Raw genomic sequence first — 14,386 nt, 5'->3', positions numbered from 1 at the left:
TTCCTAATATGCTGCTGCTGTAGACCATTTTGCTAAACTGGGCACTTCGTTTAATGACAATAATAAATATCTGAATAGTATAAACACTAACTATGGTGTTTTCTTAGTTAATTGGTTATGTTCTTATTTTTAAAGTAACATAAAACATCATAGGAAAATCTTCAGATTTTACCATACTGGGATTGCTCTATCAATGAAGTGCTTTTTAATTTTCAACTTATGATTTATGTGTTAAACTTTCATATTATCAATTGTAAAAAAAAAAAAACAAACCAAAACTGAGGGTTTTTTACTGGGTGCACATCAAAGTTAACATAATTATATTATCTATAGACCATAAAAGTCATACTATTGTACCTAACATACACACGGAGACAATTTACAATAGTAAGTGACATTATGCAATGTTACATTTTAAAAAATGGAAGCAAAGGCTTTGAAGAAATTGAAACAACTGGGGTGATCAGGTAACAATGTAAAAGCAATACAGACACAAAACTATGAGATTGAGTCATTATTCACATTTACATTTACATTTACAAAAGAAAAAAAGGGACGATACATTTTATTTTATTTTATTTTATTTTATTTTATTTTATTTTTTGAGATGGAGTCTTGCTTTGTTGCCAGGCTGGAGTGCAGTGGCATCATCTCTGCTCACTGCAACCTCCACCTCCCAGTTTCAAGCAATTCTCCCGCCTCAGCCTCCTTAGGAGCTGGGATTACAGGTGCCTGCTACCACGCTCGGCTAATTTTTGTATTTTTAGTAGAGATGGGGTTTCACCAATTTGGCCAGGATGGTCTCGACCTCTTGATCTCATGATCTGCCTGCCTCGACCTCCCAAAGTGCTGGGATTACAAGCGTGAGCCACCGCGCCCGGTGAGGATACATTTTATAAGCCTTTCAATACCTCTCCAATTAAGAACATTTAGCTTGGGAAATAACAGGTGTCTGTGTCAATGCTATTATCTACTAAGAAAAACTCTCTCCTACCTATGCTTAAAAAACAAACAAAAAAAATCGGGCCGGGCACAGTGGCTCAAGTCTGTAATCCCAGCATTTTGGGAGGCCAAGGTAGGCAGATCACAAGGCCAGGAGTTCACGACCAGCCCAACCAACATGGTGAAACCCTGTCTCTACTAAAAATACAAAAATTAGCTGGGTGTGGTGACATGCCCCTGTAATCCCAGCTACTAGGGAGGTGCGCACCTATAATCCCAGCTACTTGGGGAGCCAAGGCAGGAGAATCGCTTGAACCCAGGAGGCAGAGGTTGCAGTGAGCTGAGGTGGCGCCATTGCACTCCAGCTTGGGCAACAGAGCAAGACTCTGTCTCAGAAAAAAAAAAAAAAAATTCAGACCAGGCATAGTGGCTCATATTTGCAAGCTCAGCACTTTGGGAAGCCAAGGTGGGTGGATTGCTTGAGCCCAGGGGTTCAAGACCTGTCTGAACAACATGGTAAAACCCCATCTCTAAGAAAAATAGCAACAAGTTAGCCAGGTGTGATAGTGCTCACCTGTAGTTCCAGTTACTCGGGAGGCTGAGGTGTGAGTATCACCTAAACCTGGGAAGTCAAGGCAGCAGTGAGCCATGATCGTGCCACTGCACAGCCTGAGTGATGCAGTGAGACCGTCTCAAAAAAAAAAAAAAAAAAATCAAACTCTTTAAATAGCACTTCTTGTAATGAGCGTTTCAATTATTGGTAACATAAAATTCAATTGTCTTCTCAAATTCCAACTTTGAGAAATGAAATTGAATATTAATAACTATTTTTAACACGGGTTGAAGCAAGTATCACACATATTACATTTTCAGAATTTACTTGAATATTATGCTGTCACATCAGGACATAGGGTTTACTGTAATCTGATGTTCAAATAAGAATTCCAAAAGATAGTCCTACTAACTATGAAACTGGATTTGGAAGGAGAGAAGTGAGGTAGAACGCAACCCATTATTTGGTACAAAGTCATGTGTCAAATGTTGTTAGTGACCCAGAAAAGGCTATTATGCTCTGGCCTTATGGAAAATAAGGTAATCTAGCCTTGTGGAGAATCACTTGCTTTTTTTAAAGACCAGCTTGCCCCTTACTTTTCCTGTATGCCCAGAACCCAGTGTAATACCTGGCACACCAATAACATTCAGTAAATATTTTACAAACTCGATAGTTCAATTTATTTTTTAAAAAAACGTTAGGAAATATAAATTTCGGTAGCAGATAGGGCTAGTAGAAATACTTTGGCAGAAGACCAGTTGGGAATTTTTTTTCTATCTGCTATCTCATGACAAATTAAAATATGTTTGATTTATTGTCAATTTTATGGCTCCTGCAAGGACTAGCAAACTAATAGGATAATGTTAAAACCAGAAACATTCACCATTCTTTGGTCTCTTTCTTTAAAAAGTACTTCTTTTTTCAGTATACTATAAACATACTAAGGACCTAACAAACTTTCATTTTTCAGCTTTCAGCCTGGCCCTGCTTACAACAAACTGGCCATTTAGAACATCCTCGCCAAACTAAAGCACTCTTTATAATTGGTTCTACTTGCTCCCATTTTAGTTTTCTTTCCTTGGTAAACATAAAAATTATGCCAAAACTGCCAAAATTTATTGAAGGTAAATGCCATTCTTTCCAGCATTATTTTACTGAACAAGGTATTGCTGATGAAATGAATCTTAATATCTACAGGAAACCAAAATATTATTCTTGCATATTAAAACCCAGAGAGTTTTTTCCAAACAACTTATTTCTGCATTCATGTGATCTAAGATAGAAACCAGCTTTTTTTTCTTGGCCCGTAAAACATAATGGCCTTCAGGGATCATTCACTGTTTCCATAGGTACCCAGTTCTGCTGATGCAGCACAACTCTTAACTTGCAGAGTAAAGAAAATAATAGGTATATTAAAAAGGAAAACAGTGTCCCTGTAATTTTATGATTTTATAATACCATGTTATTTATATAAATAATAATATATAAAGTCAGAATTAGACTTTTGGCATCCCAATTAAGAAAAAATTCCACTTAATAAAATATATATTTTCTAAAGTTTTTCCATAAAATATAAGGTATTACATTAATATGGGATATTTAATTTTTTAATGTTATAAAGAGGATAACAATTTCCCATCAGAACTTTTTTCTTATTATTGTATTTATTTTAACTAATTTTTTATTTTTTATTTTTGGACGGAGTCTCACTCTGTCTCCCAGGCTGGAGTGCAGTGGTGCTATCTCAGCTCACTGCAACCTCCACCTCCAGGCTCCAGTGATTCTCCTGCCTCAGCCTCCTGAGTAGCTGCAATTACAGGCACACGCCACCACACCTGGCTAATTGTATTTTTAGTGGAGACGGGGATTTCACCATGTTGGTCAGGCTGGTCTCGAACTCCTGCCTTCAAGTGATTCACCCACCTCAGCCTCCCAAAGTGTTGGGATTACAGACGTGAGCCACTGCGCCCAGCCCTATTTTTAAATTGAGACTGGGTCTCACTTTGTCACCCAGGCTGGAGTGTAGTGGCGCGATCACAGCTCACTGCAGCCTCAGCCTCCTGGGTTCAAGCAAGATGAGAGTCTCACTTTGTTGCCCAGGTTGGTCTCAAACTCCTGGCTTTAAGTGATCCTCCCACCTTTGCCTCCCAAAGTGCTGGGATTACAGGTGTGAACCACTGCGCCCAGTTAGAATTTTTTTTCTAAATTGCTCTAATGTTATAGCCCTAAAATATTAACTGGCAGACTAAAGACCTGAAGATGTGCATACATTACCAACCACAGTGAGTTCAGCCGAGTAGTTTCAAAGTTTTGGTCACAATAAAATGGTGACCAAACATTTTTCACTGTAAAAAGTATAGTATGGTATTGTTTACCAAGATGAAATAAGTTAGATATAAATGTCTTTTGTTCCATGTTAGGCTCTGGGACATCTTGACTAACATTTCCATATGTAAAACAAAAGAGAAGGCCGGGCATGGTGGCTCATGCCTGTAATCCCAGCACTTTGGGAGGCCGAGGCAGACGGATCACGAGGTCAGGAGATCGAGACCATCCTGGCTAACACTGTGAAACCCCGTCTCTACTAAAAATACAAAAAATTAGCTGGGCATGGTGGCGGGCGCCTGTATTCCCAGCTACCGGGAGGCTGAGGCAGGAGAATGGCATGAACCCGGGAGGCAGAGCTTGCAGTGAGTGGAGATCGCGCCACTGCACTCTAGCCTGGGCAACAGAGCAAGACTCATCTCAAAAAAAAAAAAAAGAAAACATGAGATAGTGGAGGAAAGAAATTAAAGGTAGCTTTTTTCTGAAACCCTGCAATCCAATCTTTACACTGCTGTCAGACTGATTTTTCTAAAAAAAAAAACTCATCTTATTACCACCTTCTTTAAACCTTTCAATGACTCTCCATTGCTGTCAGGATACAGTCTATAGTCTTGAAGTTGATCACTATGGCCAAATGTTCTGACTCATATTTACCCCTTCAGCCTCATCTTCATACCTCCTCTCCCACTAGTTTTCAGTCCAGTTTATTTCTTCTTTCCACTCCAGCCTTCCTCCTCCCAATCCCATAGTTCCTGGTAACTCTTATTTCTGGTTGAGAAAAAAACCTGCTCCAGCGTTCATAAAGTATTCCTGAAATGAATGAAGAAATGAATGGATGAATCCATATACCATATTGTTCTATTATGTGGAACTATAGACCTATGGAATTTCTAATAACAACTTTAGATATCCATTAGTTGAAAGATACTTTACAGATGAGGAAACCCAGAGTGGTCCTGACAATTCGAGTGACTTTTTTTGTTTTTTTTTTGAGATGGGGTCCCATTCTGTCACCCAGGCTGGAATGAAGTGGTGAGATCTCAGCTGACTGCCTTCCAGGCTCAAGCAGTCTTTCCACCTCAGCCCTCAAGTAGCTGAGACTACAAGCACACTCCACCACTCCCAGTTAATTTTTTTTTTTTTAATAGAGAGGGGGTTTTGCCATGTTGTCCAAGCTGGTCTCAAATGCCTGGGCTCAAACAATCCACCACCTTGGCTTCCCAAAATGCTGGGATTACAGGCATGAGCCACCATGCCGGGGCTCAAATGACTTCTGAAGACCACACAGCTAACGGGACTATGGGGACTAGAATCTGAGCTTCCTGAGGCCCACGAAATCAACTCCATAAATGCAACAAGTCATTAAATAATTCATTCAATATTTTTCTCCAATAAGAAATTAAGATTATTGTTTTTTTCTCAAAAATTAAAAATAGCCATATGATCCAATGATTCCACTTCTGGGTATATACATACACAAAATCATTGAAAGCAGGGTCTCAGAGATATTTATATATCCATATTTATAGCAGCATTATTCACAACAGCCAAAAAGGTTTGGAAGCAAAATGTGTGTGTGTTTTGTTGTTGTTGTTGTTTTGTTTTTTGTGTTTTTGTTTTTTGAGATGGAGTCTTGCTCTGTCACCCAGGCTGGAGTGCAGTGGCGTGATCTTGGCTCATTGCAACCTCCGCCTCCCGGGTTCCACTGATTTTCCTGCCTCAGCCTCCTAAGTAGCTGGGACTACACGTGCACACCACCACGCCTGGCTAATTTTTGTATTTTTAGTACAGATGAGGTTTTGCCATGTTGGCCAGGCTGATCTCAAACTCCTGACCTCAAGTGATCCACCTGCCTCAGCCTCCCAAACTGTTGGAATTACAGGCGTGAGTCACTGCGCCCAGCCAAAATGTTTCATATGTATATATATAAAACATAGCTTACTATAACATATATATACACACACACACATATGTATGTATATATGTGCATATATATATGTTCAGTCAATGAAACATTCTGCCTTAAAAAGGAAGAAAATTCTGGCATAAGCTACAACATGTGTGAACCCTGAAGACATAATGCTAAGTGAAATGAGCCAGTCACAGGAGGAAAAAAACTGTAAGAGTCAACTTACATGAGGTACCTAGAGTTATCAAATTCATAGAGACAGACAGTAGAGTAGTGATTGCCAGGTGCTAAGAGAAGTAGGAAACGAGGAGTTATTTAATGGATACAGAGTCAGCTTGGGAAGATGATAAAGTTCTGGGGATGGATGGTGGTGATGGTTGGACAACTTTGTGAATCTACTTAATGCCATTCAACTTACATCTAAAAATACTTAAGGCCGGGTGTGGTGGCTCACGCCTGTAATCCCAGCACTTTGGGAGGCCGAGGCGGATGGATCACGAGGTCAGGAGATCGAGACCATCCTGGCTAACACAGTGAAACCCCGTCTCTACTAAAAATACAAAAAATTAGCCGGGCGTGGTGGCAGGCGCCTGTAGTCCCAGCTACTCAGGAGGCTGAGGCAGGAGAATGGCGTGAACCCAGGAGGTGGAGCTTGCAGTGAGCCGAGATCGCGCCACTGCACTCCAGCCTGGGAGACAGAGTGAGACTCCGTCTCAAAAAAAAAAAAAAAAAAAAAAAAATATATATATATATATATATATATACACACACACACACACACACATATATATATTTATATATTTAAAATACAAGAGGCTGAGTTTGAGGTTATAGTGAGCTACGATTGAACAACTGCACTCTAACCTGGACAACAGAGAACCTGTCTCAAACAAAAAAAAAAGTAAAAATAGTAAATGTTACGTTATATATATTTACACACACACACACACAGTCATTTTCCACCAGTATAGGGCCAGACTGCCTTATCTCCTATTCTGACCCACAAAGGCTATGACTGAACCACTGCACTCCAACCTGAACAACACAGAACCCATCTCAAATTTTAAAAAAAGTAAAAATGGTAAATGTTATGTTATATATATTTTTCACACACAAAGATTGTCATTTTCCACCAGTACAGGGTCAGACTTTACCTTATCTCCTATTCTGACCCACAATACATTTTTTTTTCGGTAATGATTTCAGTTGCCCTGAAGTCCTGGTTCTTAGGCTATTAACAGAGCTTTGAGGCAAGATACCCACTTACTGTTACTTGTATCAAACAGCAACAACCCAATTCTACAACTTCCTTTGTTAGAGCTCCCTTTGCTGACCCCATTTTGAGTCACCTTACGCAAGAAAGACGTCAGGACAGGCCAGAGAGCCAAAGGAAAGAGATTGGAAGAGTCTGAAGCCATAGCGTCCACACCAACTGGATTGTCCAGTTTCTGCTTCCTTCCTCTCTGTACTATTTTTGGGAGGTGTAATGTGATCTTAGGAATATTAGAGTAAGTATGAAAAACCACAGGGGCGGAGGGGTCAATGCCAACTAGTTCTGTCCCTTCTTTGCTGCTGAATTCTAGGCCTTTCCATTAGCCCATGGCACTCAAGCTACAGCTGAGTCATTTGAGTCATTTGAGAATATTCATTGAGAATAGTCATTTGAGAAGATTCCCATCCTTCCCACTCCCTCTGTCCTTATGTTGGCTGGACTCTCATCCAGGGCTGGAGTAAATGGTTCAGTGCATCACAGTCAAGACTGTTCTCTTCATGACAACCCAGGTCTGTGTGGCAGTGGTGAAGGTGGTAGTGGGAGGTTACATGGTAAATTTTCTCAGACCTCAGAACATCTCTGTTGCGTTTGAATAAACTTTCTTGAATTTTGTGGGTTTTCTTGTTTTGTTTTGTTTTGTTTTTTTGGGTTTTTGTAGACAGGGTTTTGCTCTCCCACCCATGCTGGTATGCAGTGGCAGAATCACGGCTCACTTCACCCTGGACCTCCTGGGCTCATTCTCAGCCTTCCTTGTAGCCGGGACCACAGGTGCAAGCCACCAGGCCCAGCTAATTTCTTCATTTATTTTCAAGACAAGGTCTTGCTCTGTCATCCAGGCTGGGGATCGGTGCAATCACCGATCATTGCAGCCTTGACCTCCTGGGCTCAGGTGATTCTTCCCACCTCAGCTTCCCAGGTAGCTGGGACTACAAACACATGCCACCATACCTGGCTAATTTTTTGTATTTTTTGTAAAGACAAGGTTTCGCCACGTTGCCCAGGTTGGTCTCAAACTCTTGGGTTCAAGTGATCCTCTCACCTCAGCCTCTCAAAATGTTGTGATTATAGTGAGTCACCTTCCCTGGCCTTGAATTTTATAATCACATGGACATTGTGTATTTCATAAATTTTAGTTTTTCCTCTTTAAATTATTAGGAAACTCAAAGTCAAATTTTAAGTCAATGCTAGCAAAGTAAATGGAATCTTATTGCATATGTTTTGAATCTTACTCTCAATTTCACCTCATTTTTATCTTGATAGACTTTGTGTATGTATGTGTACACACCTCTACTCCAAAACCTATAAAATACAGGCAGGATAAATATGACTAGCTAAAAATTCAAGTTATTTGTTATATATAGTCCTCTATTAACAACTGTTGGTGGTAGAGGTATTGAGGGAATAGAAACTTACATATTTTGAACAGTTTTACATTCATGATTTTATTGAATCCTCACCAAGCCACATGAGGTAAGCAGGGCTGACAATATTTACATTTTACAGTGGGTGGGGGATGGGTAGGATGTCAGGGAAATTAAACTGTCCCAAGGTCACCAAGAGTAAAGAATAGGAAAGCATATTAAGCCCACAACTCAAAAATTCAATTCACAGCCTGGCACAGAGGCTCATGCCTGTAATCCCAGCACTTTGGGAGGCCGAGGCAGGAGGATTGCTTGAGCCCAGGAGTTCAAGACCAGCCTGGGCAACATAATGAAACCCTGACTTTACAAAAAACACAAAAATTAGCCAGCTGTGGTGCCGCGGGCCTGCAGTCCCAGCTGCTTGGGAAGCTGAGGCAGGGGGCTTGCTTGAGCCAGGGAGGTTGAGCCTGCAGTGAGCCATGTTGGTGCCACCACACACCAGCCTGGGTGAGAGAGAGAGACCCTGTCTCTAAATAACTACATAAAATTCAAGTCACTACTCTCTATGTTACAGTTCTAGACTGTTTCTCTCACTCCTGCCTCATTTGTTTTTCCTGAAAAATTATCCTTTATCTGTCTAAACATGTTTGGGTAAATCTTCAAGTGCTAGCCTGGATTTTATAGCCACTTTTTCAGTTTAGACAATTACCCATTTTCTTTCTCCTATCAGATCTACCAGCAGTATGTCTTCACTTTCTCAGACCTCTTTTCTATTTTGATACCAGAGACAGTTATTCACGCCTTTCCCATTCCTGCAGAATATCCTTTGCATGAAGTAATGAAACTGGCACTGGACTGGGGATGAATTCTTTACCAACTGTGTGGCCATGAGCTTGATACTTCACTGTGCTACTTTCAGTTTTATCATCTGTAAAATGTGGTGGTTGGAGACTTCTGAGTTCCCTTTCAGCTTTCTGCTTCTGTGAATTGTAAACTCATACTTTGCTACCATTTATTTATTTATTTATTTATTTATTTATTTATTTATTTATTTATTTGAGACAGAGTCTCGCTCTGTCGCCCAGGCTGGAGTGCAGTGGCGTGATCTCTGCTCACTGCAACCTCCACTTCCAGGATTCAAGCGACTCTTGTACCTCAGCCTCCGGAGTAGCTGGGATTACAGGTGCCTGCCACCACACCCAGCTAATTTTTGTATTTTTAGTAGAGATGCAGTTTTGCCATGTTGGCCAGGCTGGTTTCAAACACCTGACCTCAAGTGATCCACCTGCCTTGGCTTCCCAAAGTGCTGGGATCACAGGAGTCTCCACCACACCGAGCCTCGGCCTTTACTTTAGTCAAGATTTTTTCTGCTGGTCATCTCAGCAGCTCAGTTGAATATCATTTTTCAATTGGACATCATTTTTGGTCTTCTGCAGTTTATTGTGGTGTGTCGAAGACAAGAAGGATGCGACCATATGCTTACCTTTGATTATGATTAGAGCCAGCTAACCATCAACATTGTATTTTAAAAAACTGAATCCTGAAGGCTTTCCTAAGGCAGATACAATGGCTAGAGCTTTGGGGAGCAATTCTAAATGAATTAAATATTCTGTTTAACTACTCATTAAGAGAATGACTTTGAGTAACAAACTCCCCATAGTTTTCTGAGCCTTAGTTTCTTCATTTTTGTGATGGGAATGACAAAGTCTAAGCCACTTATGCAGTAGGAAGGTTAAAGGTGATGACCTGTGTGGAAGGCCTGTGAAGGGCAAATTCAATGCCCTGCTAGTTATACTGACAATTCCACCCTTGTGATAATGCCCTGTCTTGCATTAGCCATACTCCTGACCTTGTTTTCTATCAGAATGCAAGTCTAGAAAAAGTAACCATTGTTCATGTCATTTACATATTAATTCACCAAACATTTACTGAAGATCTACTGTGGCACTTTGCTTATAAGCATTCAAGGATGAATAAAATAACTGCATTTTCAAGAAGCCCATAGCTCAGTGGACAGACACACAAATAAATAACTGATGTAGAATGTGAAGAGAGCGGTCTTAGATGAGTGTAAGATGTTAGAGAACACAGAGGAGATTGACCAATTCTGCCTATGGGAGTTGGGAAACAGCATTAAATTGGTCCTTGAGAAAATGGGTGAAACAGGGAGACAACTTCAGGGTCTTCTGGGCAAAAAGAATCATACAAACAAGGAAAAAGAGGGATGAACATGTATGGTGTATTTGGGAGGTGATAAAAAGGGAAAACTCAGTCATTTTTTGTGGCTAGGATGAGGAGGCAGCCGAGAGAGACTGAGCAGGAGGGGAGTCTGGAAAAGTAGGCTGATAAAAAAATTAGATATATTATATACCAAATTGGAGAAAGGCCATGAGATTTCAGAGAGAAAACAATTCAAATATACCATGAGATTGTTTTATAATCTTGATTATTAGTTATAGAGAAGATTAGGCTGCTGTATCAGAGACCTCAAGACACTGTAGCTTAAAAAAAGCACAACTACGGTAGCCTAAATATAATCTATGCTGGAGAAGCGGCTCTGCTCCAGGAGGTTATTTAGGAACGCAGGTTCCTTTCATCTCATAGCTCTTTTGTCTCCCAGGGAATTGTCCGGGTCTTTGTAGTTGAAGTTGGTATTTCAGTATCATTGCTGTCTTTGGAAAGGGCCACAAGTTCAGGACAAATCTATCTTTCTTTCTTTCTTTTCTCTCTTTCTTTCTTTCTTTCCTTTCTCTCCCTTTCTTTCTCTCTTTCCTTTCTTTCTCTTTCTTCTCTCTCTCCCCTTGCTGCTCCCCACCACCTTTCTCCCTTCCTTCCTTTCCTTCCTTTTCCTTTTCTCCTTCCCTCCTTCACTCATTTCTTTCTCCTCTTTATCTTCTTTCTCCTCTTTCTCTCTTTCTTTCTTTCCTTTTTTTTTTTTTGGTGACAGGATCTCACTTTTATTGCCCAGGCTGGAATGCAGTAGTGTGATCATAGCTCACTGCAGCCTCAATCTCCAGGGCTCAAGCAATCTCCTGCCTCAGCCTCCTGAGTATCAGGGACTACAGATGTGTGGCATCATGCCCAGCTAAATTTTTTATTTTTATTTTTTGCAGGGACAAAGTCTATCTATGTTGCCCAGACTTGTCTTGAACTCCTGTGGCTCAAGTGATACTCCTGCCTTGGCCTTTGAAAGGGCTGGGGTTATAGGCATGAGCCACTATGCCTGGCCCAGGACAAATTTCTTTTAAGCAAGTGTCATGAAGTTGCAGCCAACAATTCTGCTCACAGAACTTAATCATGTGTCATATTTAGTTGCAAGGAAGGCTAGGAAATATTAACTTTATTTTTATTTTATTAGGATTTTATTTTAATAGGATTGGTTCTCAAACATGGTAGGGAGGGATCAAACTCTCTTGAGGAACTTTTTTTTTTTTTTTTTTTGAGCTGGAGTCTCGCTCCTTTGCCCAGGCTGGAGTGCAATGGCATGATCTCAGCTCACTGCACCTCCGCCTCCCAGGTTCAAGCGATTCTACTGCCTCAGCCTCCTGAGTAGCTGGGACTACAGATGTGTGCCACCAAACCCAGAGAATGTTTGTATTGTTAGTGGAGATGGGGTTTCACCACGTTGGCCAGGCTGATCCTGAACACCTGGCCTCAAGCGAGCTGCCTGCTTTGGCCTCCCAAAGTGCTGGGATTACAGGTGTGAGCCACTGTGCTCAGCCTAATATTGACTTTAAATAGTTCATCTGTGTATCTAAGAATAGAGAAAGAACAGATTTGGGAGTGGGGAGGCAATAGTCTGCCACAACTTGCTTATTTGGGAACCTCATCAATTCCTAGATTAATTTCGCTTGTAGTGTTTATCATTTATATTGCAATGTGTGTCCTTTGAATGCCTGTGTTGATTGCTTTGTCTAAAAAGTGATTTGAATGATCTAGGATTTATACAGGCAAATCAAGAAAATGTGAAATATATCTGTGTGTCAACATTCAACTTCGTTCACAAATTAAAACTTAAGTTGATTATTAGAAAAATATTGCAATTTTGAATTATGTTTCTAATTCTGTAAAACTCTAACATTCTAGTTTCCATATCAATGTCTTGCAAGAGGATTAAGTTTTTATTTGGGTCAACAAAGCAAAATTCCTGGAAGAGCCTACTATTTTCAAGGCATAAAGCCAACCTACACAGAAACATGAGGCTCTCAATGGGGTTAGCAACCCAAATTCACCCTACTAGATTTGCACCTGATTTCCAGTGGCATGGTGGAGCCAAGGTTACTGGAATGCAAATTCACAAAGGTGGGAAGAATTGATGTAGTGTAAACGTTTAAGCCATGTGAACTACTATTACTGGTATTATTTTAATATTATTTAATATTAGGTTTAAGGATATTAGAAGCAGCAATTTGTGGAGTAAGTAGAGCCTATTTCACTAACAGATCTTACTATACATCTTCTGGCTATTTGAATTTTGAGAAGAGTCTGGGAAAAATTTACTCCTAAATTGCCTCTGTTGATCAAAGTCCCCGAAAACCAGTATCAACGGAGGGTCTTCCTTGTTTCCTTACCTCTCTTTCATGCTCTACTCCTCCTTCCCTTTCTCTCTTTTTCTCATTCATTCCAGCGGTGCCATAGCTCAGGACTGCATCTTTTCTCATATCTTTCTAACCACTCTCTTTGCCTCCACTACTAGAATGATATTTCTAATTTGTAAATCTTATTTTGTATATCTCTTGGTTAAATACAGCCCCTCCAGTGAAGGTTCAAAGGGTTCACAATGCTCTCCACCACCTTGGCTCTGCCTGCCTTTCTAAGGTCATCTCCAGTTACAGTAATACAGTCCAGTGCTGCCTAAGGACATTTCAGTCAATGAGAGACCGCAGATACAATGGTGGTCCTATAAGATTATATAATACTGTATTTTTATTGTACCTTTTCTATGTTTAGATATAGGAATGCTTACCATTGTGTTACAGTAGCCTATAATATTCAGTAGAGTAACCTGCTGTACAGAGCTGTAGCCTAGGAGCAATAAGCTATACCACATAGCCTAGGTGTGTATAAGGTTATACCATCTAGGTTTCTGCAAGTATACTCTACGATGTTCTTACAACGACTAAATCGCCTAACAACGTATTTCTCAGAATGTATCCCTGTCATGAAGCGACACATGACTATACAAGCTAATCCTAACTAGACAACTAGCCACAATTGAATACATCCCCATTCTTTGGCCTGTTGCATACACTGACATCATTGCGTTTTCCTGGAGAGGAATGCCCTGCCCCTCACCTGTCTACCTGACTAATGCATATTTCTGTCCCAACACAAATGTCTCTTTTTTAGGCCTTAATGACTGTCTCTGCCTTAATGACCCAGACAAAATGAATCATTCTATCACCACTGCCCATTTTATACATATATATGTGTGTGTATATATATATATATGTTGGACATAACGCTTATTACATTACACTATTAGTTAGCTTTATGTCTTATCTACCCCATTGCACTGAAAGCTTGTTAGAGGCAGGGATAATGTCTCATTCTTTGCTGTATCCCTAGCTCTTAGCACCTTCAATGTGCCTATATTGAGCACACATAATGTACTAGTTAATTTACATATGTTATCTATCTCCCATTTTCCAGATCAGAAATCTAAAGCTTGCAGAGGTTTTGCCTGAAAAAAAAAAAAAATACACATGGTAGAACCAACATTAAAACCTAAGTTGAGGCCAGGCTTGGTGGCTCACACCTATAATCCCAGCACTTTGGGAGGCCGAGGTGGGTGGATCACAAGGTCAGGAGATCGAGACCATCCTGCCCAACATGGTGAAACCCGGTCTCTACTAAAAATACAAAAATTAGCCAGGCATGGTGGCGGATGCCTGTAGTCCCAACTACTCAGGAGGCTGAGGCAGGAGAATCACTTGAACCCAGGAGGCAGAGGTTGCAGTGAGCCGAGATCGCAGCACTGCACTCCAGCCTGGGCAACAAGAGCAAAAACTCTGTCCAAAAAA

This window comes from Pan paniscus, chromosome 1 (assembly GCF_029289425.2).
Source record: "Pan paniscus chromosome 1, NHGRI_mPanPan1-v2.0_pri, whole genome shotgun sequence".
NCBI classification, from domain to species: domain Eukaryota; kingdom Metazoa; phylum Chordata; class Mammalia; order Primates; family Hominidae; genus Pan; species Pan paniscus.
The sequence above is the reverse complement of the archived record's forward strand: the minus strand, read 5'-3'. Positions refer to the sequence as shown.